General features: G+C 40.6%; 1 pseudogene; it reads left to right on the plus strand.

Annotated features, from left to right (window-relative positions):
* Window positions 1-25,571, plus strand: LOC140254850 (mucin-5B-like; annotated as a pseudogene).
* The last annotated feature ends 1,428 nt before the right edge of the window (window positions 25,572-26,999 follow it).

A 26,999-nucleotide genomic window follows, 5' to 3' on the forward strand; every position in this document is an offset into this window, starting at 1 on the left:
ATGGAAATAAAAAAGGGGAGGTCATTTTGGATCTTCTGCCTCATTTGGAGTTTTTGCAAGGGGAAAGAACCAGTTCAGATAGGTAAGAAAAAAATCTAAGATTCTTTCTTTGCTTATTTATCTCCTTAGGTGACAGCTGGAGTTGTTAAATCAAAAAATGTAACATAATCCTTTAAGAGCTGTAGGCATGCCAGATACTGTTATGCTTTATGTCTTCTCATCTTTAAGTCATTTTAATCATTTATTGTTATTTCATTATTTTTCTTCTCCAGCACTGTGTGTGGTATATCAGTTGCTGTATGTCCTAAGTGACTCTTCTTAAAGAAGACTCTCTGCATGTAATTTGCATCATAAAAAGGTGACATCCTTTTAACACATTTTGCATACGTTTTTATATAATGCATGTTAAGCTTGGTTGTCCAGTGTGAATTACCCCATTGAGAGTAACCGCATTGTTGTGCTGTCTTGTACTGTTGCCTCCTAGTTCGTCTTTGAACGTGTTATGCTTTTCCCAAACACTTGATACACAATTGTTACATCAATAGCAATTGATGTGACTGCTACTGCTGTCTTAGTAATTCTAGCAATTACACTTCCAAGAAGGAGTGAAAATTTCCCATTTCCCTTCATTATTGTGTAAAAAAAGTGCTAAATTACACTATCCCACTTCATTGCTGTGAACACCTATAGCAAATTACAGTCTCTTTAACAGGCTGTTCCTGTAAGAGCCTTTTGGCACTTGAGCTTTTGTTTCATGGTTCTGACTTTAAGATGCTGCTTCTTATATTTGAACATCTCATAACACTTCAGAGTTCTCTGAATATATCAGTGGTGATTTACCTTGAAGGACATTGCTGTGTTGATATTCCTAGTGTGGTCAGTCAAAAATGCAAAGCTCATTTTAATTGCTATTTAGAGAGGCCCAAAAGAGATGTAGTGGGACTATCTTATTTAATTCTATGCGTAGCTTTCTTTGGTTCCTATTTGCTTTATGCATCAGTGGCATAGAAATTACTGTCTTAAGTGATGTCTTACATGCACTTCAAGTATCCAGGTTGCTCCAAAAGCAATGCTTCCTATTTTTTTCCACACAGAGGAATTTGGTGACACATTTTTACTCCTTTGTTTCATATGCACTTCCATGTCAGACTGCCTGTCTGCTGCCATCTGTCACACAGCAGTAAAATCTAACATGGGGATATTGGTGGGAAGGTTCAGCCTCTACTACTGTACCACCAATATCAGCTTCAGACATTTTGGGCCAATATAATAAAATGGGAGGCATTACTTTCAGAGCAGCCTTCCTGTCTATATCATTGGTAGAGATACAGCTCATCTCCAAGAAACAAGTTTGTCAGAGATGAAAAATAAGCAGCTGTGAGGTGATTTTTGAAGCTGGCACCAACCTCAGACACTGAGACTGAAGGCTGCCATTTTTGTACCAACTCAGGTGACCTGTGGTGCATCCTGGCATCTTCCAGGAATTTACATTTTTTGAATTCAGAAATGTTTCCCTTTACAATTTTAAACAGCAGCAATAGAAAAAATAAATAAATAAAATTAAAAAAAAACAGTTCATGCAAAGTCAATCATTAACCTCAATATCATTAACCTCATTGCTCTGAGTCTTTCTTTAGTCCAGGTCTCCACAGTTGGTAGGAGCGAGTGCACCGCCTGGGCAATTTCCACTTGCACACATTTGACCACGTTAAGTTCACTTTTCCTGGAACCTGCACATATGTCTTTGCTTCTCACTGCAGTGACAGCTACCATGACTTCAACATCAAAATCAGACGCAGTGACAAAAACAGTCACCTGATCTACTTCACTGTCACTACTGATGGAGTGATCTTGGAGGTGAAAGAGACAGGCATCACAGTGAATGGGTACAAGTAAGTAAAGATGCTACTAGCTACTGTTTTCTAGCACTGTGGTTTTATTGCTGTGTATTAGTAAGGGGTGATGTGTCTGAAAAGGTATCCCACCATGCAGTGAGCAAAGAGCTGTGTGCGTTAGCATACTGAACAGTGTACTGTGAAAAGTCCAGCCCATTGTGGTCAAGATGGCGAGAATGTTTAAGGACAACTCTCATAGGCCAACAACAACAACGTGTTTAGGAAAGGCAATGTGTATGCAACAAAGCATATGGTGTAGACTTTCTTGATGTTGCTTTATTCAAGGGTAGGAGAGGGGAAGGATAAAATCAACACTTTAATTATAAAATTGATTTTGTAGAAAATCTGTATTTATTTTTTTTCCATAACATTATTTCTTTGATACTAACTTTAGCATTGTTTGTTGCTATTAAGGAACAGATCATTCTCTTAGAAGAAGTTTACCATTTCCAGACTGTGCAGAAGTGGCCCTCCTTTGTGGATCACAGCTTGCCATGGGGTCTTCTACACAAAGGGCAGTATTTCGAGAAATCAAAATTCACTCCTTTAATTTCAGTTTGAAACAAACCAGAAAGTGATCTGAAAATAAATAAGATAAAATAATGTAGGTTAAAAATACTCTGTGAGTATTACTGTGTCCTGCTCCCAGCATTTGGGTGTGATGGGCTGAGGCAGATGTTGGTTCTGGAAATAACCTTCACAGTCCTGTCGGAGGGAAAATCAGAAGCATTATGTACTGTCTTCTATTGTTATCCATCCAGAAACAACCAAATATAGAATAACATCACTCAGATGTATCTCCTAAATTGAAGGGGCAAAAATCTCACATGTTCTAGACATTTTCTGATCTATTTTTCAGGCTTCAGGAAAGTGAGAAGAAATTGGCTTGGTAAGATCAAAAAGTAACACAGTTGCATCAGTAGCAAAACAGGCAAAAATATCACTGTAACTTCCAAGTGACAAGAAAAAAGCCTGGAGAGATTGTGAGAACCTGTGGTATCCTTACAAAGCGAGCAATATCCCACTATTGGGATCTTGCTCCCTGCAACACTCTGAGACAGATCCTCAATTCATATGAAGCAGACAAGCTATTCTGATACTGATAGACCAGCTAATGTAATACTGACATGCTCGTGACCAAAACTGTGCTGTGGGTCATGAGAATGTCACAGTAGAGAAGGTGATAATACTAAATCTTAATGCATTAGCATGGGTGCAGGCTGACTTCCATGGCTTATATGCCTCCTTTTGACTCTTATTCTTTTTTCCTGGATCTCTGGGAAGATTTTATTTTATTTTTTTTTAATGATTATTTTGTTTTTTTTTCCTCAGTGTAACCTGTTTTGTTCCCTCCAATTTTCAGGATCCCTCTGCCCTTCAGCTTGAGAAGTATCCTGATTGAGGACAGCTGTGCTTACTTCCAAGTCACCTCCAAGCTGGGTCTGATGCTCAAGTGGAACTGGGCTGACACTCTCTTAGTATTGAACAGCCAGGTAGTTGTTTTTCTCTTAGTGAACTTCATAAATGATGAAAAGCAGAGCATGATGCAGGCACCATGTTAGTATAAGAAACAGAGGGGCAGTGGTGGTTGGGAAGTATCATCATATCCACGTGTTGATGGGGCCTATTGCCATAGGTAATGGTTTCAGAAGACAAAGGAGTGGGGTTGCAATGCCAAGGCCTCCCTAAGCAATTTTACGCTACAAAAGATGCCACAGGGAACAACAACAATGTCAACGCTTCAGACAGCATCTCTATAGTTACCTGGTTCCTACATAAGGTACAGCTGGTGACCCCAACTCTTTCCCTGTGCACATCTTTTTGTGGGAAACCAATCCATGCAGTCATTTGAGAAGACCTTGGCATCTCTCATTCCAAGGCATTGCTATAGGGCAATTCCCCTATATACTCCAAAATAACCTCTGCAGTGGAGGTGTGTTTACACTTTTGAGTGCGAGCGTTTATCCTCCTCAGTCAGGAGTGAGATTAAATAAACAGAAGTTATTTTGCAGACCAGAAAGACAGAAAATAATAAGTAGAAGGTGAACAGAATGGGGAAAAAAAGTACATATCAGGAAGCCATCAGGCGGTAATTCAGGATTTAATTTAATGAAGCATTTGTCATTTCCCTCCCATTTTGTACTGTTTTATGCCTGAGATATCATAGGCACCACCTGTGGAGTAGACACAGTTTTAGATTGACTTACCTGTAGGAAAAGCACTGCCATTTATAACTAGGCCTGAGCAATGCCAGTATTATGCTCCAAGTATGTAAGAAGGATAAGTTGCAATAGTTCTATCTAGAAAAGCCATACAGTGTTATCCTGTCTCTATTGCTTCTGTGTATGAGCAGAACAAGTTATGCAGGGCAGATCCCTCCTTAGAGAGACTATGAAGTTTTCCATTTAGCCTATGAACTAAAAAAAAGAAAACTTGTACTGATAAAAGCTGACCAGAAACTGATTCTCTGTAGCTTTCAGCATCAGGATACACTTATCTATCCAGTATTCTTTACTGGGAGGCACAGGACCGGGGATCAGTCCAGTATTCAGCATGCTTCAGTTGGCTGTTGGATAGGTAGGACTGCCAGTTGTTGAAAAATCATCTTCCTGTTTAAATTCGGCTTGTCTGTCAGTAGGTTTTATGGCAGCACTGTGATGGCAAATGTAACTACTACAAACAGGTAACGAGAATTTCTGCCACTATGCTTCTCTGTGGTGAGACATGTTGTAATATGCTGCTGATGGGAAAAGAGACATGTTGTAATATGCTGCTGATGGGAAAAGAAACCTTTAAACCCTGAGTTTTCTCTTTGCTTTTCTTTCTTAGCTGGACCTGGAAGAAACATATAAAGAGAAAATATGTGATCTATGTGGAAATGATGACGGTAATAGGAAGAATGATTTAATTTTGGACGGTAGGCTATGAACACAGCATGCTGAATGTAGGAGTGTGTTATGCATCACATGAAACTTGGCATCTATTTCCTCTGTGTGGGGTTTCAGATTTCTGGACAGACATCTTGAAAAACCCAAGCATTTCCAAAGATGGAGCAGTTTAAAAGTTTGTGGGATGATTTGAGATTCTCTGCTGCTTGCGAGTGTCTCTCAAACATCGCTGACCCAGTTTAATTGCCCACTTGTCGTGCAGCAGCATTGCCAGGTTTCCCACTGATTGTACCAAACATTAAGGAATCTGCAGTCTCGAATGTGACACGATTGCCCTTCTTCTTTCATCACTTTACAGTTGGGTATCAGGTGTGATCAGTTTTGGCTATGTAATGAAAAGAAAGTGCCATGGGTGACCCAGGCAGATTTTACTGAGCATCTTTGCAGTAACCACGGTGCCATCCACTGACACCTTCAGGTGCAGTTCTGAACGGCAAGGAGGGCAGCGCAGCGAACAAATGAGGCTGCAGTCCTGCAGCAGAGTATGAGTGACAAGAAGCTTGCACTCTAGTTTATTTGCTGCAGGACTGAAGCCAAAATTTAAACGCCATCCTTTTGTGTAATATCTGGGCTTTTTAAGTCACAAAAAAATAATAATATTGTCACCTACCATTCAGAAGGAATAATTAAATTTCGGATTTTGTCAGAAAGAGTTCTCAGATCTAGGGTCAAGTGTCTGGTAGTCCTTTGGGAAAATATGTCCCTGTACTTGGTGTAATACACAAATTGTGTGTCTGTCTTCCCAGCTTCTTTAGCCTGTACAAAGCAGCAAGTTACTGGATGAATACTCATGCATCCAAAGCTGCACTTTAGGTTGCAATAGTATAATGCAAAGTGATCTGTGTGATCGTTACACATACAAAATTCTGTAAGACCATATGTACTTGTAAAGAACCAAATCTTTGAAAGCGATGAGGTGTAATAGGAAGGTCAGGACTCTCATGTGATTATTGTTCCCAAGGCTATCAGCGGTTCTTGATCGAAATATGCCAGATTCCTGATCCTAACCCAAATGGAAGTTACACCAGGAAGTTATATACTGTGTTATTTTGGTAAAGATTTGGTAAAGGTGAGATACAAATTTATAGCAAAATAACTGATCTAAAGGGCTGTAAAGGATTCAGATTAAATTAGAACTTGCATCTTAGCACCTTCTCTCTTCTCCTTTTGTCAGTTCTTTTTTGAGTTTTACTATGCTCATTTAATTTGTGTCTAGCCTTATGTGAAGTTTTGATGTCTAGTCTAAAGAACTAACACAGAAGTCTAACATACCTGTTCTTAGCTGCTCCTTTGCTTTACTACTCAGTAGTTACAGCTACTGAGCAGGAAACCCCTGCCAATCTGGGGTGAAGACTACAGGTAGTTCTTCCAAACAGCTGTTGTCAACTAGGATGGAAGATTAATGCCAGAATGAGAGTTGCTTGAGGTAAAAGTAAGTTATTGCAGCTCCTGTTGTCTTTTGTTAGAATCATGACTTCAGCCAACCTTGAGTTAGCAAAATAATGTTAAGTAAATAATATTTCCCAGCATTATTATTACTCTTATTTACTCAAAAGATCAAGTAAAATCAATTGGAAGACATTCCTCTAGAAGGCATGACACATCTGGATAGAAAGTTTTGCAGCCAAGATTTGAGGGAAGGGAGGAAGGAGTTGGGCAGCAATGCAATGATTTTTAACTGTTCATAAATTCATCATTAACATACCACATTTTTCTTTGGCTTTGCAGATCAGGAATGCCCAAACGACATGGAGTACACAGAATGTGGAACTCCTGTGCTGACACGTGCACTGACCCAGAAAGGAGCAAGATATGCAAAGCCATATCTTGTATGCAAAGTACAGATGGTTGCTTCTGTCCTCCTGGTAAGGCAGTTTGCTTCTTCCAATAGGTCACACAGCAAGGGACAAAGATGGAGAATATTTCCTTTCAGTTAGCAGGTTGTTGGATTTTTTCTTTCCTTTACAATTTTACACTAAAATCAGTGAATAAACTGTTTCTTCTAGTGTAATTTAATAAATTCCTTCTTCACAGAAATGCAGTATCACTGAACCGTAGGGGTTGGAAGGGACCTCAAGTGATCACTGAGTCCAAGCCCCTGCTAAAGCTAGTTCACTACAGTAGGTGGCGCAGGAGAGTGTTCAACTGGGTCTTGGAAGAACTAAACTTCTAAAGATTGCAGATCCTGATGCTGGACCAGAGGAAAGAAAGGACACTTTTTTTTCAAAAGATGTGAAAAAAGGAGAGGGATTCTCTAATTAGTAGTGTTGTAGGTGAGGATGTCTGATGAAATGCCTCCCAGTTTCAAGTCTAGGTGTATGTGTAGCCTAGTGGAGAATAAAGCTTGCTTGTAGCTTGTGTCATATGTGAAATAAATATGTTGACAGGTTCATTCATGAGCAATGTTGCACATGAAGTTGAAGTTTGATCTGTTTCACTATTAGAAATGGAACGAAACTGGCTGACTGGCACTTGGTAATCCTGCTTATTGTGTAGAACTCCAGTAACACAGAGAGATACTCTTTGGGATATTTTATCATACATCGCTTTCATTTGAGCTCTAGCTCAAGTCAGAATCAAATGTAGTGCCTGCATTTAGAACAAGATAAGAATATTTTATTTCAAGGTCTCAACATATAAGTGAAGCAATTAGTAGTTATTAGGTAGAAGTCACAGGTACAAAGACTGAAGCTCCTGTCTGTCCAGCTGTCTAAAATAGAAGTACTTATTTTTGGTGCTGCTCAAATAAGACCAGAGTAATAAAGGATCCAAAGAGGAGAAGTTAAAATAATTAACAATATACCTGTATAAACTAGCAACAATGTATGTTTTAATGTTTTGTTGCACACATTGTAAAAATAGGCAAGTCATGACATAGCTAAGGATGTGCCTGAAGAGATATCGGGAAGGACTGGAATCACACACACCCGACCCCCCTGGCTTCTTTGTTTAACAAAGGCCTCCGGGACAGAATGGAAGAAGTTTTGAAGGGAATCAACATATAATACGATAAGAGTAGCAAGACATCTTGGAAACAAAACCAGTAGGATGGCGACTGACTGGCACAAGGTAGCAAGTGAATTAGCAAATATCAGAATGTAATTAACATTTAGGTAGATACACTCTGGGACTCCATGTGGGTTTCCCGTGTTACATCGTGCTGGCAAAATGGAGTTCCTGTTTTCTCAGCTTCTTAAAGGTTGGTGAAGTGCTTTTTTTCCCATTTCACTCTTTTCCTCTTTAGATGGCATCACCGTCTTCAGACCCTCAACGTTTTTCATCAAAATCTTGAGCTCAACTGGAGTACGGATTTGAGTGCAAATGAGACCTGTAATGCAGCTCTGTGTAACAGCTGATCATTCTTATCAGAATCGCACATCTGGTAGGATGTGTTCACTCTTTAACAACTTATAGCTGCTTATCTATAAGGGAATAAAAAATTTGATTTTATATTGCCTTTTTAATGTTAGAACCCGTGATTCGATCTATACCTTTCTGCAATGGAAGATTGCCCAAACCCTTCAATTTGCTGAAGATAACCTCTGTGATGTTTAGTGTGCGCACAGCTTTTGGGCTCTATCTGTAAAAGCATGCTCTCATTACAGTCTTGTGAGATACAGACGGTGTTCTCAGTTTTGCCACTGATCTCTCGTGAACTTTTTGTGTCTCTGTTTCTTATCTGTGTGTTTGGATAACGTCTGATCCCTCCAACTCATTTTGGTTTGCTCTTGCCAACTTCTTTGTAAATTTTGGGGAAGGAACTTTTCTGCCTGTTAGTGATTACTGAAGCATATTTACACAGCTTCCAATTTCCGTGCTCTCACTAAGTGCTACTGCAATAAAGGAAATAGCAATTACAAACTAAAGACGTGGTTCTGTCTGATTTGTGGGGAGATCAGGAAAATGAGCTTCTTTCAGGCAAGCACTATTATATAGATGAGGGTATTTATCGTGAAGTCATTGCTTTTCCCACTTGTATTATGATTTCTTATTCTTTCTCCTCTTCTTCTTCCTCTTTCTTTATCCCTACTGCCACCCACTCAGGGCCTTTGCGACAGTTTCAATAACATCCAGTCCGATGACTTCAGAACAGCCACTGGAGCTGTGGAAGATTCAGCTGCTGCTTTTGGTAACTCTTGCAAAACCAGTGCCAGCTGTTTCGATGTCGCGGACAGCTTTGAAGATCCTCATTCAAACAGTGTGGACAAAGGTAGCAGGCTTTTCATCCCTGAGTTACCAGTGCTAAATAATTTTCATGGATAAATAACTGAAAAAGCTTAAGTCTCATAAACATCAGGTGTCTCTGCTTTTGAGGCTATTTCTAGAAAGATATGTTGCTTTCTCTGTGCCTCTAAGGTGACAGCTTCACTGGAAAAAGAGCCAGCACCTTGCTTGCTGATGACTTGCAAAGCACACACATCATCAATGAGAGCAATTTAGGCTTAAGATAGAGTGTAATTTGGGCCCAGTCTTCCAATCTAGGTTGCTACAACTGTGCTGAGCTTGAAAAGATATCATCACTACTGACTTCAGCAGGCGCTGTACTGTACCAGCTGCCTGTCCAGCTCCTCATTTTGACTGGATTTGAATATATGCAGGATTTACAGTGTAGTTTCCTAGATATTACCATATATAGTAAAAGCTCACTTGTTATGATTTATTATGAAATGCTTTGTGTAATTCCTTGACTTTATTTCATGAAGAATCAGACAGTTTTAATGGAAAACAATGAAAATGGGGAGGTTTCTTTTCAGATGCTTTGTAAATCCAGCCATGTTAATAGTGTTGGTATTCAGAAGGATGAAACCTTTCTTTCAGGAAAATGAGTGTTTGCTCATCCAACCGTGCTTAACATGTTGGTATATTCATGCCCACTATTTCCTTCCAGCATCATTGGAACACTTCAGGACATTTTAGGACTGTATGATACCTTGTAATTAAACAAATTCAAGTAGTAATTTGGTTTAAGTGACTGTGGACAATATTTTTTCCCATTCAGAAAAATTTCCTCAACACTGGTGTGCTCTTCTGTTTAATATGAGCAGTACATTTGCTGCCTGCCGTTCTGTTGTAAACCCTTCTGTGTACATCAAGGTAAGGTAGCAGCCTAAATCAGTGGTTTGTTCTCGTCCAGAAGCTGATCTGCCGGGGAGATGGTCTGGTCTTTGGGAGTTAAGTGTGTTATAGTAATGTGAGTTTCTGAAGTTCATTGATGCTGATGAGAAAAATAAAATGAGAGTTTATGCAAGATACAATGGGTCTTTTTGCCTGCTGTCCTGAAAATACTGATTAAGTGACTGTCTTCCATGAGCAGTGCTGCCATCACTGACAGTCCTGTTGCATGATCTGGAAGAAAAGTAGGTAAAAGGGGGTTTGCTGGTTTTGAAAACTGTTCAGCCTTTGGAAGGATAAATCAGTGTTTCTGTTTGGAATCAAGCAAAGGGGTTTTGATCTCATAATTTCATTTAAAATTCACATCCTGTAGGAGAATATACATTACTTTTACAGTGTTTATATTCCATTTTTTAGTGTGGAAGGATATTACTCTATTTGTATTTAAAATGCAGGAAGTTGCCCATAGCTCGTGGTGCTCAGCTGTATAACATTACTAAGCTAGCAAGTTACCACATTTCTATGCACAGTAAAGCAGTTCCTGCAAAAACTGCAGAAAATTCATGTAGGGTTTCTGTGAGGTACAGCTTACTGAGACAATACCCAAACCTGACATTTTGCGTAAGATTTAATGATGTGTCTTCAGGTTCTTATAACTGTAACTCAGGTAACTGTGGATAGCCCTTTAGCCTATTAAATTGCTGAATATTTCCTCGCTCTTTCAGGCGTAACGCCCATGTCCTTTTCTGTCCCCTAGAGATGTATGCGCGATACCTGTAACGCTGAGAAGAGTGAAGTTGCTCTGTGTAGCGTGCGCTCTACTTACTCCAGAGACTGTACTGCGGCAGACGTGACCCTTAAGGGCTGGAGACAGGGGATCTGTGGTATGCATCCTGTACTGTCTTGAGTTAGGGATGTGGGGGAACATCTTCAGGCTGCAGTCTGTGGCAGCCTGTAGGTTCTGAGCTCAGGCAAGCTCACAGATCTTTTAAAAATAGAATAGCATATATAAGCTATTTAGAAACCTCTGCCTGTCAATATCACTTCATGAAGAGGATCTTAGGATGCACAGTCCGTGAGTATCACAATAGGTGTGTTCTGTACTGAATCACAAGGAGTCACGGTTCGATTAGTTTCAGATCCATGGGCGTCCCATTGCATTGTAATTCTGACAGATTTTTTTCCAGTTCTATTCAACCTTTCTGTCTTGGGCACTGGCCATGCACACAGTATCATTCTCATTCATTGCATTTTTTCAAGCTATAGCTTGACTTTTCATAAATACATGTTGCTTTTTTCTGAGAACGTGAAAGCATTGAAAAGTATGTTCATCTCAGGACTATCTAAGAATAAATAAATGTTTATTGGAATGTAAGTAAGTGTGTATTTGAGCATATAAATAGTCAATAAATCCTGCGTGAGGAGTCTGCATATAAATATATATATGATACTGCCAGAATTTGTTGTGGGATGCTATTGGAGCTGAGAGTAAAACTCACCAGTTGTAGTTTCTGATGTTTAGTACATTTTCTGTTTTTTTTTTTTATTACTTACCAGACAGTTCAAATGAGATTTGCCTGCTTCAGCATGAAAATAAATGAATGGTGGCAGGTGGGAAGGGTCTTTCAGCTCCTGCAGCTGTGGGCAGCTGTGCTGTGCTACAGGCACCATCTGAGACAGGTCATATTGCACGGGGTGGCTACAGTGCAGTCAGTAGAGTGTATGAAAAAGAAAACCCCACTAGCAAATGGAAGGCAGTTCATGTGTATGACAATCCTTAGTGGAAGCACAAACCATTAGCTGAGCTTCTTGTTACTCAGACTATTAGTCTCTTCTAAATCATAGTGCTGTCTAGTTCTCTTTGTTCAAGCTGCCTTGGAACTATCTTTAGTATGCTCATGTGCTCTGCACTTATGCTTCCAGTTGTGAAACCTACATAATCTGTGACTGTGGGTACTGTAAAAAAACAAGCTTCTTCTTACCAGTCAATTTTTACCAAAATTGGTCTTTTGCCACCAAATAATTAAAGGGAGAAAGGAGACGCATTTGTTAGAAATGATATTATTAACAATTAACAGTTGAAACAGCCAGTCAGATAAATCTTTTGGTATATGTGATGGACTGTGATATTAACTTGAGATCACGGACTTATTAATATCTTTCTTACATGACCTATTGTGATTAATATATACCAGCTGCTGCATCCTCACAACACTCCTATAAAGTGTGAAAATATGGCCTGCCTAACTGAAACATGAGATATCATGCCTGCTCCAGCTGAGAGCAAGAAACCAACTGGCTTTTGTTGTTGGAGGTGGTTTGCCACATGTACACACACCTAGCACTCAAACTAATCTGAGAAAGCATACAACGGTCATTGACTGGCAAACCAGACAGAGCTTTGTTTAAGCATGGAGTCTATGGCTGATATGGTGATAATACTGCTGCAAAGATTAGTGCAATTCCCTGTAAGCAACCCTCCTGTGCCTTCATGTCTGGGAAACAAAGCAACGGGCCTTATCTTTGGGGATTTGAGTCAAAAAGAGGTCCAAGAGGACTCGGTCCCCAGTTCTCACTGAATTTCAGAGGAATCTGGATGCCAGCCTTTCTTGAAATTTTCATTCCTGATACCTCCTTACACAACTTGATCCTACTGATTTCCTTACTGTTTCCATACACAACTGAATCCCTACAGATCCCTGCTGCTGATTTTATGGCAGAGTTTTGAAATTAATATTTCTTGTTAGCACACAAAGATTAATCAGCTTTTCACTGTCTTACAGGTTTAGTTGAGATCTATTATATTTTTAGTATTTTACTCTTCGATCCACCCAATGGGGTGCTTAAAAATTTGGTTCCTTATTTCTTTAAAGGATGAAAAGAAGAGGTAACATCAAATGATTAGCAGAGTTCCTTATCACTGCCCAATACCCAAAATTAACTCTATGAAATAACTTAAGTTTTCTTTTCTTTCTTTTTTTTTTTTTTTTTTTTTTTTTTCTACTCAAATAAATCATTAGTTGTGGAGAGAAAACTCATTTTTATCAACATGGAGAAGTGAGAATTTATTGCCTTCAGTTCTTGACATAAGATGGAATTGTAAATTTTCCAAGTACAAAATGATGCTGACTGTTATTCAGTCGAGATGCACCCTGATGGGTATTTCAGAATTTAATCTCACCTAGTTTTAAGCAGACTTATGTGAACAGGCTTCTCCCAGACCACTGAAAGACAAGGAGTTCTGGTTAGGAAAATGTATGTTTATGGATCTCAACCTGCAGAAAGCTGCATTAACAGCATGAATGATGATTGCACAGAGAAGGCCATACATCCATTTTATTTCTCTTGCAAAGATCCCTCAGAGGAGTGTGCTGAGACTATGGTTTATAAGTATAGTGTGAAGTACTGCAACCAGTCCTGCTGCTCGCTGGATGAACCTGATCCACTGTGTAAAGTTCAGATCACTCCTATGGAGGGCTGTGGTTGTCCTGAAGGTACCTACCTCAATGATGAGGAGGAATGTGTGACTCCAGATGTGACTGTCCCTGCTACTTCAAAGGCAAGATAGTTCAGCCTGGCAACTCTTTCCAAGAGGACAAACTGTTGTGGTAAGCTGTGCTAACGATGCAAAGGTTGAATACTTGGGCTTGCTGGGGAAGTCCCTGCTCTAATCCTTGAATGCGCTCATTTTTCTGTAAGGAATTGTGATTAATTTCTGCTTGATTTTACAAAAGTAATCGTTCCCTTGGCAGGAAGGGCAGCCACAGTGAAGATTAAGGTTCTATATCCCTGCTAGCAAACAAGAACCTTAAAACATGTAATGTTTGTGACCTATCTCTATGAAAGTTCACTGTTGTGTAAAAAAATATTTGCTTACAGCGGGAACAGGATATGGGCTTTGAGAGGGGAGTTTCTGGTCTGTGATGAAAAGGAGTCAAAACCATCCCCATGTGCACCGTCCTGCAGGCTGTTAAAAAATATATATTGCCCACAGAAAAAAAAAAGCAAAATCTCAGCTTTTAAACATAAGGAGAAAACTAGGGGGGTGAATTCTAATGGTAAGGTAATGCTCTTGCATCTCCAGTGCAAAACAACTGCCTTTTCCTCATTTTCAACCAGCTCAGGGTAGAAAATGAGTTATCAAATAAATGCAAACGAATATTGGGAGAGGGCTGAATTATGCTAACAATGTATTTTTATCTTTAAATGCCTGTTCTCTCTCTCTCTCTCTTCTGACTCTTAGATTTTTCTCTTACAATTTTAGACTGCTTTGTAGACACAAATTTGCTTGGTAATTTAGGAGGCCTCGTACTTGAGAAGGTATCTCCTATCTCATGGAGTGGAAAAGAAATGCTGAGGAAAGACTTGATTTAGGGAAGGCATGCTCTAAGCAAGTGGCAGGTCAAAGAATTTCATCTTTAGGTCTTATCTTCCTTCTGGGGATGGCAATTCATATCTGTACCAAATATTAATTTTGATGGGAATTTGTTACTTATGTTAATAGCAAAGCTTTGCAGAGGCTTTCTCTCTAGTGAGACAAACAAGTGTGAAGAGCTGATATGTTTCATTTTATGGAATCTCTTTAGCAAATGCATTCAAAGATGATTAGACTGCGTTGGAGAAACTGTCCTGGTAAAAGGTGAGATTTTGTTAAATAATAGTGTGACGGTGGCAGCTAGTGTTTATAATGTTTCTCTCTACATCTCTTTCTTTCTCTAGCATTTTAGTAGTCTGCAGATTTTTTACTTTCTCCCTATAATGTGTGAGTTATTGGTAACAGTTTTCTTTACAAGAATGACCCCAGACTTGCTGAATTCTTTAAAAGATATTTCCCAAAGCTCAGAGGCTGTCTGCCTCCTTCTTCATCCTGTTGGTAGACTGAATAGAAATCTTATGGAAACTGTAAATGAGAGAAAAATGCTGCCATCTGAAATGCTCTACTCAGTCACACAGAGGGACTGATGATCCTTATCACTTTCACCAAATGGCCTTCCTACAATGTTCTTCATCCCATAGATTGGCCAGCTCCTATGTACTACTTCAACTGCAGCTCGGCGGGTCCTGGTGCTGTTGGATCAGAGCGTCAGAAGAGCTGTGAGACGCAGGACGTGCACTGTGTGAGGGCTTCACCTCCTGCCACGAGTGTGGGGCAACATGATTGTGCACGTGCGACTGTCCTGAACAAATGCTGGCGGTAACAGATTACACTTCACAAAGACCAGTTGCTCCACTGATAACGCAGCAGCTGCAGCTACCCACTTAGCTGTGAGGCTTGTAGCCTGATTGTTACTAACATACTGGCACAGCATTTTGAAAGGCAATCAAAAAACTTTGGTGTCCAGCACTGACGCTTCTGCGGGTTCCCTGTATTTTCTTGCATTAATGTATTGCCTTGTATCATGTTTTTATATGTGCAGTAAGTCACAGGATGTCTCTGGCTGCATGTGTCCTGATGGGCTGGTGTTGGATGGCAATGGGAAATGTATTCCCAAAGACCAATGACCTTGTGTCCACGGAGAGCACTTTTATAAACCTGGAGAAACCATCAGAGTCGACTGCAATGCATGGTATGTTATTCCTGGGAGTCTTGTTCTGTAACAAAGGCTGTTAAAAATAGTGCATAGTACATCCATGGGGCAGGGTGCCTTCGAAGCCTTTCTCTTCACCATTGGTACTATCTAATATCTTGTAAAAAGTTAAAAAAAAAAAAAAAAAAGAAAAGAAAAGAAAAAAAGAAAAAAAAAAAAGGAAGCATTCCCTCATTCCTTCTCTGCACCACAATGTGTGAGCTTGTATTTAAGGGAATGGCTACCAAATGTCAAAGAATTTTCCTAGTTTTTTTTACAAACTGCTTTCACTTCAGCTTTAGAAATCCCAACCACATCTGAGCTGCTTTGTGGCTGCTCATTGTACAACGAAGAAGGGGGTCTGTCACTGTGGGGCTCAGCTCACGCCCAGAAAAGGGCTGAATGTAGAGGAAGGAGGAACCACGGTGATCTTCCAGCAACCTGGAATTCTTTTGGGTGCATAGATCTCCCAGTGAGACAGATGAATGCTCCAGTTGTTTCAATTGTGGGTGTAACTCTGCTGTAGTTCTCAGAGATATTTTTTATCCTGGTAGGTTACATTCTTTGAATCCTTACCCATTATTTAGTGAGAAAATAGGAGAAGGTAACACCTAGAAACACCAGTTTGATTATCACTAGCACAAGCAATACATTTAAAATGTGAGGCCAAACCCCGATAAGGAGTTGTTCTTTCAGAGGCCATTAAGAGGTTTTATTGCAGTGAGGTCTTTGTTTTCTTATGAGAACAGACTGCACACAAGGAAACTAACTGCAGAGTATCTGTGCTAAGGGAACAACTAAAATTTTCTGTCTATGGTGCGCCTCAGCTGGAGGTGAAGTCTGCCAGGGGAGGCTGAGAGGTAGTGTTGCACTGTGATAAGGAACAGAACTGGCCGCAAGGTGTGTTAGATATCATTGAATTATGTAGTTCTTCATCTTGAGCTCAGGACTTAAATCCCCATCGTCTGCTGTCAGGCCTTAGTGATATCTATAGGGAAAAAAAAATAAAAAAAAATGTAATCAAAATACACAACGTGTCTTGGTAGAAAACATGAATTTTATAATTAGCAGTGCATTATACAGCATGGTCTCAGAGCAGATTACTTTGAAGCACTGCAGAGGATTCAACTTTCAGTACAAAGACGGTGAACCTTTGCATTTCACCCCACAGCACCTGTAACAAAGGGCAGTGGAACTGCACAGACAATGCCTGCAAGGGAACCTGCACTGTGTACGGCAATGGACACTACATGAGCTTTGATGGAGAGAAGTTTGATTTCCTGGGATACTGTGAGTATATCCTAGCTCAGGTATCTCTCTTTTTGTATTCTTATCCACAGGCTCTTCACAGCTAACACTGCAGGGTTCCATTTGAGAAATGATTTGATAAGACAAGGGAAAATGGTTTCAAACTAAAAGAGGGGAGATTTAGCCTGGATTTGAGGAAGAAGTGTTTTACAGTAAGGGTAGTGAGACACTGGAACAGACTGTCCAGAGAGGCGGTGGGTGCCCATCCCTGGAGGCACCCAAAGTCTGGCGGGAGGGCCTCTGGGCACCTGACCTAGTGAAGGTATCCCTGTTCATTGTAGGGAGTTGGACTACATGGCCCTTAAGGGTCTCTTGCAGCAAAAATGATTCTGATTCTATAAAGGCTGTCTCATGTAAAATAATGAACATTGGTGAGTTGAGCTTAACCCCTCTGCTCTTATACTCAGAGCAGATACTTCAGTACAAAACCAAAGCAATTAACTCTCAGAAATGACACAAGAGGGCACTGTGTGATCCTAAATGATTAACTCGTGGGCTGGAGTGCCTTTCGTGGTGTAACCACCATCTGCAAAAGAGGGGATTGATGTGGCATTGAAAATCAGTGTTTCTCTGGACCATTCAAGAGTGACAGTAGGGACAGCAGGTTGACAGAGCATCCTCATGTAGCTGTAGGTGTCCCTGTTCATTGCAGGGGAATTGGACCAGATGGCCTCTAAGGGTCCCTTCCAATTCTAATGATTCTGTGATTATTATTTTGTTGTTATTATTATTATTGTTATTATTATTAGTAGTATTTTACCAAAAGCATGCAAAGGTTAGCATATGGATCTCAATTTATGTACAACAATTATATATAATAAGTTAGTACTGAATGATACACTTTATCATCTCCAAATCAGTTGTTTTTGCTATTAATGAGGTAAAAAAAAATAATAATAATAATAAAAAAAATAGTTAAAACTTATTGGCTGTGCAGGACTGGTGTTACGAGAGGCTCTTTTTTCAACCTCAGCTTTTCTCTTTGAAATTCCTGCCTGAATAAAGTATGAGCAGTTCAGCTGCTACTTCTTGTAAAACGCCTGCAGTTTTGGTGAATTCATGACAAAATAGCAGAAGTCAGGATGATGTATTTAGATCTCTTGAAAATGTTTAAGACTGGAGTGAAAAGATCTAATACAATGGTATCTTATTTTTTCAAGGGATTTTTGTCCCAGTAACATGGATCCTGGCACCTTCCAAACTATAATTCAGAATGATGCCTGCGGGAAGTCACTCTCCATCTTCTCCCGAAAGATCATGCTGATTTTTGAGGTTTGTCTAGAATCCTTCCTAACTGAGGAGCTGTACTCTTGATTTTGTAGCAGTTAAATATGCTTTCGCTTTATATTCCAGCTCCATTGTTGGTATAGAGTACCTATGTTAATGAAATAGCTGGAAAGCAAAGACAGACAAGCTGTGAAGGGTGTAGGTAGTTGGTGTTACCAGGGCTGGATACTTCTGCAGGGAATGGAGCAGGTGCAGGGGTCAGTAGCACTCCTCATACATATGTGTGCATCTGTGATATTAGAGGTGCATGGGTGAGAAAAAAAAAGCATAGAAGACCATGTTGTATATTTCTGTGCCATGGTTTGTGCACAGGGCAGATATCAACTACAGAGGGAAGAGTTTCTTCCTTCCAACTCAGCTTTAGCATTTCCCCAGGGTGAACACAAAAGAACAAAGAAATTTATCCCAGAGTGGGAGGTGAGGTTAGGGTGAAACAAAGTGGTGTGACAAGGAGTGCTCTGGCATGCCCAATTACCCACGCACTCAGGAGCTGTTGTGCCAGGAAAATAGATTTTGTCTAGAATGAGGACAATTTATGTGATCGTGAAGTAAGACTTGTCATGCGTAGGCAGATGTTTCCCATTGAACTCAGTGGGTCTTGTATTTAGCTTACGTGTCCTGGGACAGGCCAAGATGTACTGTAAGAACTACAGAAAAATGAGATGAAGGACAAAAGATAGAATTCCAGAGCTATTATTCTATTTGGTTTCCCTCCATGAAATATATTTGTTCCTTTTAGAGCAGTGAAGTCAGGCTTTTGGAAGGAAGAATTCAAGAGATAGCCACTGATCCTGGAGCTGAGAAGAATTATATGGTGGATCTCAGAGGAGGTTATATTGTGATCGAAACAACTCAAGGGATGAGCTTCACGTGGGACCAGAAGGCGACAGTCGCTGTTCATGTGACACCATCTTCCCAGGTAGGTGCAGAGCAGACCGAGTTACAATTTCAAACTCAAAGTCACGACACCCAGAACTGAAACCCCATGTTGAAATTCAGGGCTTGGAGAAGTGCTCGGTCCCATGGGCGAGAAGCAGTGAGCGGGCCGTGCTTTGTGTTTTGTTTCATTGTCCAGTTGGTATGGAATGCTCCAAAATACTGGGAGTTAGAAGTAAAGCAGGATACTTTGAGTACTGGTGGGCTAAAAGAGTGATCATATCACTTCCAGTACAGCTTTTTCTAAAACATTTTTCGATGGTTGTTTAGAAATTCGCAGCTATTTTTCCTGGGCTTGTTCTGTAGTTTATTTCCGTCAGAGAGTGGGCTATACTTAAAATAACCAAACCACTTAATGCACCTATACAAATTACTCAGGGAAAAGCCTGTGGCCTTTGTGGGGACTTTGATGGCCGCTTAAGGAATGACTTCACAACCAGAGGGCAGTCCGTAGAGCATCCAGGATTTTGGAAACAGCTGAAAAATAACGAGTACCTGTTCCAATATCAACATGACGGACTTGTGTGCTGATCAGCCTTTCAAATCTGCCTTGGGACAGAAGCACTGCAGCATCATTAAGAGTAGCATCTTTGAAGTGTGCCACAGCAAGGTAATCCTATTCTCCCATCATCAGTACTTTCACACTAGGCATTAGTTGCTATTATGCAGCATATTTGTGCACTAATTGTTACTATTAAAGACTATTACATGACATCCTTGAGAACAGGGGCTACCTGTCTCAAAATCTTTCCTTACTGTGGCAGTTAAATCCTGCTTTTTGGCACTGGGGAAACAGCGGTGCCTGTTTTGGTAACCAAGGACAAAGAGGATAATAGTTGGCTACCAGATGTAAAAAGCTGGGTATCAGTTTGTAACATCTAGAGATAACAGCGTGGGACTGTTTTTATGAGTATCCTTGGGATAGTTTATTCAAATTACCAAAAGAAAGAAGTTTTTTTGTTCATTTTAGACGCATCAAATTACTTTAAACTGAAACAGAGTTGCTAATTGTTAACGAGACATGCCTACGTGAGGCTTCAGTGCAGCTTAATAAGTCACTTAAGGAGTAAAGTTGGCCTGATTTCCTTGGTTAGCACATGCTGACACAGGTTAAAACACGAGGAATGTGAAATGCAGTGGAAATATAATTTCATTTTATACTCCATCCCTACCTGTCAATTAGAAAGCACAGGCACTACATAGCTGTGGTAACCCAAAGCTAGGTAGTTTAACTCTGCAGACATTATGCTTGGAAAGACACTTGACTGTAAATGCCGCTAACAAATAAGAAAGAGAAGATTCAAAATCCACATCTACCAGACAGGTGAAAATAGAGAAGTACCTCCTGTAAAATATCCTAGCTGTGTCATGACAAGCCCAGATTGTCACAGATGGTTCCGCTGAAGAAACTGCCAGGGATGGCAGAAATTTGGAGCTCTTTCATTAAAATGTAGAGCAAGAGGTACAGCTGTGATAACAGACCTGCTTGTATTTTGATAGGTGAATCCAATACCATATTATGAATATTGTGTTTCTGACTTCTGTGGCAGTGACAGTGTGGGTGACTGTGAGCGCTTTTGTACCTCAGTGGCTGCTTATGCGAGAAGCTGTAGCACAGCTGGTGTCTGTATCAACTGGAGAACGCCAGCCATCTGCTGTAAGTATGGCACTGGAAACGCAGACGGTAAACAGGTGCTCCACGTGCTTGGGCACATGGGGAAGAAGGAAGAGCAGAATTCCAGTATCTCAACACGTGTGTGACTTTATAGGATCTTATTTGCAAAAATTGGAAAATGAATCCTTCAAAGTGTCTGAGACTTAGAGGTTGTTTGTTTGTTTGTTTGTTTTCCCTCTGTTCCAGCTGTGTTCTGCAATTACTACAATCCAACTGACAAACATGAGTGATTCTATAAGCCCTGTGGAGCACCTTGTCTGAAGACCTGCAGGAACCCACAAGGAAAATGTGGAAACATACTGTACAGCTTAGAAGGTAATTCTTCCTTAAGTTTGATGCTGTTTGTTGAAGATTTGTCTGATTTTAAATGCTTCAAGCAGCAAGATTGCTGTCTTACCTTGGAGGAATATCTCACTTGCCCTAGAAACTCACTGACCGTGCCTTGCCTGAGGCTAATTCTCTGTGCAATAGTACCGTTTGCAGTACCGTTTGTTACTTTTAAAGTGGGCAGAGATGCAAGGTTACTGAGTCTAAATTTGTAAAGAATAATCATCTGTTGACAGAGTTCATTAACACTTTCAGAAGAGAGGGATAAAGAGGACATGTAAAATGGGGAAATAAAGCCTCATTTGTGCTACCATTCTGGCTCCTGTGAGTGACTGTCTTGGGCTCATTCCTCCCAGAAAGGTAAGAGACTTGAAATTAGCTACGGTTCTTTAGATAGAGCCTTGTAGGTAGCTCTGCCTTGCATTTCCCTACTTTTACATCTCTGGCCCTCAGTCACTACCTCTTCATTTTTTCCACTCTAACTCATTTGCTTTTAATCTAACACTTTTCTGTCATTTCCCTTTTTCTCTAAGATGAGCGTGTATATTTTGTTAGAGATTACATCCAGTGGGGGAACAGAAGGAGAAGCATGAGTTAGAATTATATGCTGATGAAAGAGCTTTACAGCAGGTCAAGCTTCAAGAAACTGTTCTGATTGTGACTATTCACAACCTATCCAAAAGTTCTGCTGCCAAATCTTGTGTCTGGAATTGCATACCTCACCCAGCTTCCCATTTACATAGTAACCAGCAAGGTGGCTAACAAGAAAGAAAAGCTCAGCTGATGTCAAATATGGGTAAAACTATGTGAAGCAAATTAGTTTTGTACATGCAAAATAGTAGGAAATAGAATTACCTCAAACTTTGTGTATAACATTTGAGCAGATATTAAGTGTGGGCTTCAGACTGACAGTTAGCGATGTGTACTAGCTATGCTTTTCCTTCCATTGTGCAGGCTATGGTGGCTTAGCAAATAAATAAACTCAGTTCTACTCTCTGCCTTCTCTAAAACACTGAGAATTCCGAGCTGAGTACTATAACAAACTGGTTATATCATTCCTAGCGCACCCTTTTCATTTTCTTTTCTTACAGTACCAAAAGGTGTATGTGTTTCTGAAGGAGTTGAATTTAAGGTAGGTCTTCTTCCAGACACTTCTTTCCATGGGTTGATGCAGCCTGATTTGGAATTTTATGAACTTGTTATTGTCAACAGCCAGATAAGAAACATGATTGAAGCGGTTCATAACTGTTCCCTGCCAGTAACCTTACGTGTCACTGGAAATAATAATGATAAATGGGTGATCCTAGAGACCAGCAGCTTCTGTAGTAAATGATATAATTAAAGATTGTTAGATTTCAGAGTGTAAAAGTCAGAACAGTGATGGATCACAAACTTGAAAGCTCATTAGATTCTGTAAGACCAATAACTAGATCAAGTTGAGGAAGAAATGAAGTATGGAGTTTATGAGATAACTTAACAACTCACGCAAGATGTTCAGTGCATGTAGGTGTGTCAGCCTCATGTGAAATTCATGATATCGACAACATCGGTTTCACAATTAAAGATCCAATTCCAGGAAGTTCTGCCAAAAATAAATATTGAGTATAATCATTAATTTTTGATAGTCCGAGGGACATATGTTTCTACACACCCACCAAATTCTTGCCAGCACATTTTCTCTCTGATTTCCTTTATCTTTTCAGCCTGGGGCAGTGGTGCCAAAAAGCCCTCTTGAAGATTGTGTGTGCACAGATGAGCAGGATGCTGTGATGTGAACCGACCGCATCCAGGGCGTCCCAATGAAATGTCAAACCACCTGCCAGCAGGTCAGTGCTGAACACAGCCCCTGCCACCACCAACGACTGTTGAGAGGGTGTACTGTAAATCCAGGGCAGTACGAGTGATGTCTTGCAGAAGGATGGCAGGATATAATCTTCTGTTCAATTTTTGTAAAGTCGTTTTTACAGCGCTGGCCATTTTTGCTCTAGCAAACTGCAGAAATTACCCTTGGAGGGATTCCCTGAAGATGAATGACTGCAAAGTTTATATGGCCGCTCTCTTTGCTGCGCGCATCTTGCAGACACTGCTATCTTGAAAATAATTTAACTCTGTCAGGAAAGGAAATCATGTCACTCCCTCTTCCTGGCACGCAGCAGAGAGAAGGAATTTGTAGGGGGCAGTGACATTGTGCAATACTGCTTTTATACAGATAAGTGAGATGGCATCATATTATATTGCTCCAGTACTGGAAGCAGAGTCATTAATTTGCCATGAAGATACAGGGCTAAATAGTTTGAGCGAGCCATGTAACTGTACTAAAGCTTGCTACAAATTTGCCTGGGCAGAAATTGAAAGCGTCATAGCTGCTGTAGTGCATGTAGTGCAACTCACTAATGCACCCAGGTAATACACTGGGTCTTCTCAGCTTACCGTTGCATAGATGTGAGCTGGCAGTTTGCTTTTATTACCTCCTGCTATTGCTCTGAGCAGTTAATGATGCCATCTCACCCAGTGGCCGACTTAAGCGATATTTCTCCTCTGGTATCTCTCGAGCTCTGCACCTCTTCTGTGTCATCCTTTCTTTCCCTGAAAAGTTTTGTTGCAATTGGCTTCTCTTGTGCTAACGGACAATTTTTATGCTTCCACTTAAAAGATGGTTACTGTGAGGAGGTTTTGCTTTTATCCATTAACCTCTATTACAAAGATTATTTTCCTCTTTCAAACTATTTGCTTTTCTTCCATCTGTTAACAAAAAAAGCTGAAATACTGTAGAATTACTTTTCTTTTGTTTATATTTAATTCCACCTATATTACCAGATATATTCTGTGGTGTCTCTTAGCATTTCTGTTCATACCTCTAGATTTATTCTGCCACCAGCTTGTGCTTGTTTCCACGTAGGTGACCAGAAAAGGGATTTTGTGGAGGCTGGTAGCGAGCGAGCTCGGTAGATGGGAAATAAACACCTCAGCACTATCAGATTGATTTGGACATCCCAGCCCTTCTACCAGGGGCTGCATTACTATTGCATTATTCTGTTTGTGCTATCTTATTATGTTCTGATTTAATTATTCTTCCTGTTGTTTTTCAGGTTGGAAAGAGTTATAAAGCACCATATGATAAGTGTACTCAGTACACACGCACCGAATCAGGGGGCCAGTTTTCCTCGACTAGTACAGTTAAGGTCTGCCTGCCATTCGCGGAATCAAATTGTGTCTCAGTATTTCAGAACTAAAAAGAAGGCCTCCTGAAATGAGCCGTGCCATCGCTCTGGGAGATTTCTTTACTCTTTCTACACTTCTTCTTGACCTTTTTGAGTCGATCCCTATTTGAAGGAAATATGCTTTTCCAACTCTCCATGGACTGTCCCGGGAAGTGTAACAAAAGTATCTGTAAGCAGCGCACATGCTTCTTGTGAAGTAAAGCACTAGCCAACTGGAAAGAGAAGAGTAGCAGGACAATGACTAAGCAGGATTTTTCATCAATCAGGAATTTCCAGAGTTATAAAATGAAAGTGAACAAATGATAACTTATCATGGAGCCTCAAGGGAACTGATGAACATTGTCTTCTGCTATGTGTTGCACTGTTAAGCAAAGAAATAGTAGATGAATGAGCGATAAGAATCATTCGTGACATGGCTGTCAGTGATCAGTGCAACCACTGATCAAAGTGAAAGCAGTAACTTTCAGACAGGCCTTGACAGCCATTGAATTGAATTACCTTTGGGGTAGGTTTTGTGTAAGTCAGGCTGTTTGATTTTAGGAGCAGGTGTCATTCTTTGGTTTCAGATTTGCCTCTTTTGAGCTGGCTTCAACAGAACATAAAAATAAAAGTAAAAACAAAAAAAAAACCAACAAAACAACACAAAAAAGAACACAACCCCCCCCCCCAAAAAAAAAAAAAAACAACAAACCATAAAAAAGCAGTTGTGGGGGAATTGAACCTTTGTTAGTGAAAATGCAAGTTGTAAAACTTTTAGACTACTTTTCTCCTTCCCCTTTTCACCTTCTGGCTTGGAAATTTTGTAACATCTGTAAGTAATGAAGATACAGCTGTTTAGCACATACAGCAGAGTCAGCAATAGTTTTATAACGTAACTTGTGTAGGTTGCCAGTCACAGTATCCATTATACAAAAAGAGATTTGATCACTTGAAATGATTTTTTAAAATTGCACCTGATTTTAAAGTTTACTATCCCCTTTACTACCTGCTGTTGTCGGAGGTAACGTAGCACTTCTGTCAGAAGGATGCTCTGCTCGCTTAATATATGAAAAATGAATGTTAAGTTTTAATAACAAAGCAATAGAAAAACTGTTAAGGATTGAATCTGAAGTTAGCCATTGCTATATAGATCCCCTTTTTTTGTATCACAAGATTTGATCGTGAATTGTCCTCCCTACTTTAAATATTTCTACAGATTCCTGAAGGCATCTCGAAGAACCGCGTATCCCAAATATCTCAACCTAGAAGCCAGTCTCTCGGATAGCTACAAGATATCTTTAGAAGCCAGGTTATAAAAGTGCAAAAGGGAATGAGAAACAGGGGATCTGGCAGGTGACTACGCCTAAGCCGGGTAACAGACTAACGCCAGGAAATGAAGCGCTGGAAATCTCTACCGATGGCGACCGGAGTTTCTCACTGTGTCGTTGAACGTGTGAGAAATAGCACAGGTCAGCAAAGAGACAAGGGGCTATCGCATGCAGGCTGGACGTCCACGGTCTGCTCACTGCTGTCCAGTAGCGCAACGCTGTGCTGCGCAGCGCTCGTACGCCACTCCTGTGACTTTCCAGCGAAGAGCAAACTATATATTTCATGTGTTAATTATGTTGCCTACAGAATTTACAGATATTTATATCATGAAATAATATGGTGTATGTATATATATATATGTATATAAAAAGACAGGTAATTAATTCTGTAATGTATTTTTTGTTGTACCGACAACTTCAACTACTGAGGTGTAAGGATCGTGATGCCTTGTCAGAGTTGCCCCATCTCGCCTTCCTTGCCATTGGATCCTCTGAATTCTCATCCTTTTTCTGTGCTTTTTGTTTGTTTTGTTTGTTTTGTTTTGTTTTTGTTGGTTTGTCGTGATTCTGTTATTTTTTAATGTACTTTTTGTGTGTGTTAATTTTGTATTTACTGAAGTAAAGGCTGTTTCTATGTAAACATTTAAACTTTAAAGAGGAATAAAATAAATGCTAATTTTGTTTCTCAAGTTCTCTCTGTTAAAACATGCAGTAGCAAGAAACTTGTTAAATAAATCAATTAGTTGTTAAATGGGAACGCGTGTCTGTTTTCACGGGGAGGGGAGAAGGCCCTGCTGAAAACGTGTCTGAAATCCCAGCTGCAGAGAGCTTCTGGCGTTTGCCAACCGTTTCTCGGCTGTATCAGGATGCAGTTTGGGTACTACCGAATCAGCACCAGTCCTGTTTTACAGTTTTATTTTTCAGTTCCATCTTTTCATCACCTGTCACGTACCTTATGAGGCTGCGTGTTTGGGACAAGGTGAATTTAGATGACATTGTGTGAAAACGGGGCCGAACTCATCCGTTACGGCTGACGCGGGCCGAGCGCGGCCAGGAAAGCCCGCAGCAGCCGGGAGGGTGGTGGGACGAGTCGGGGGGGTGGCGAGCAGGGCTTGGGGGGGCGAGCCGGGGGCGGGCTAGCCGGGCTTGGCCGGAGGGAGAGCGTCGGGCGGCGGCGCTGAGCCGCGGGGGGCCGGGAGCCCCGCTAGGAGTCAGCGCAGCCCCGGCTAGGGCGGAGGGAGCGGCCGCACCGCCGGGCCGCTCCGTGCCAGCTCCGCAGTTCCTTTTGCACCCCGTTTCTGGAAGTGAGAAGCAGCGACAGCTCGTCGGAAGCAGCTTGCGACAGGTTATCGGAACCGGCCCCGCGCTGTTCCGTCTCACCCGAGTTCACAAAACCCGGATCGCTCAAGGCGAGCG

This window comes from Excalfactoria chinensis, chromosome 7, assembly GCF_039878825.1.
Source record: "Excalfactoria chinensis isolate bCotChi1 chromosome 7, bCotChi1.hap2, whole genome shotgun sequence".
Lineage (NCBI taxonomy): Eukaryota > Metazoa > Chordata > Aves > Galliformes > Phasianidae > Excalfactoria > Excalfactoria chinensis.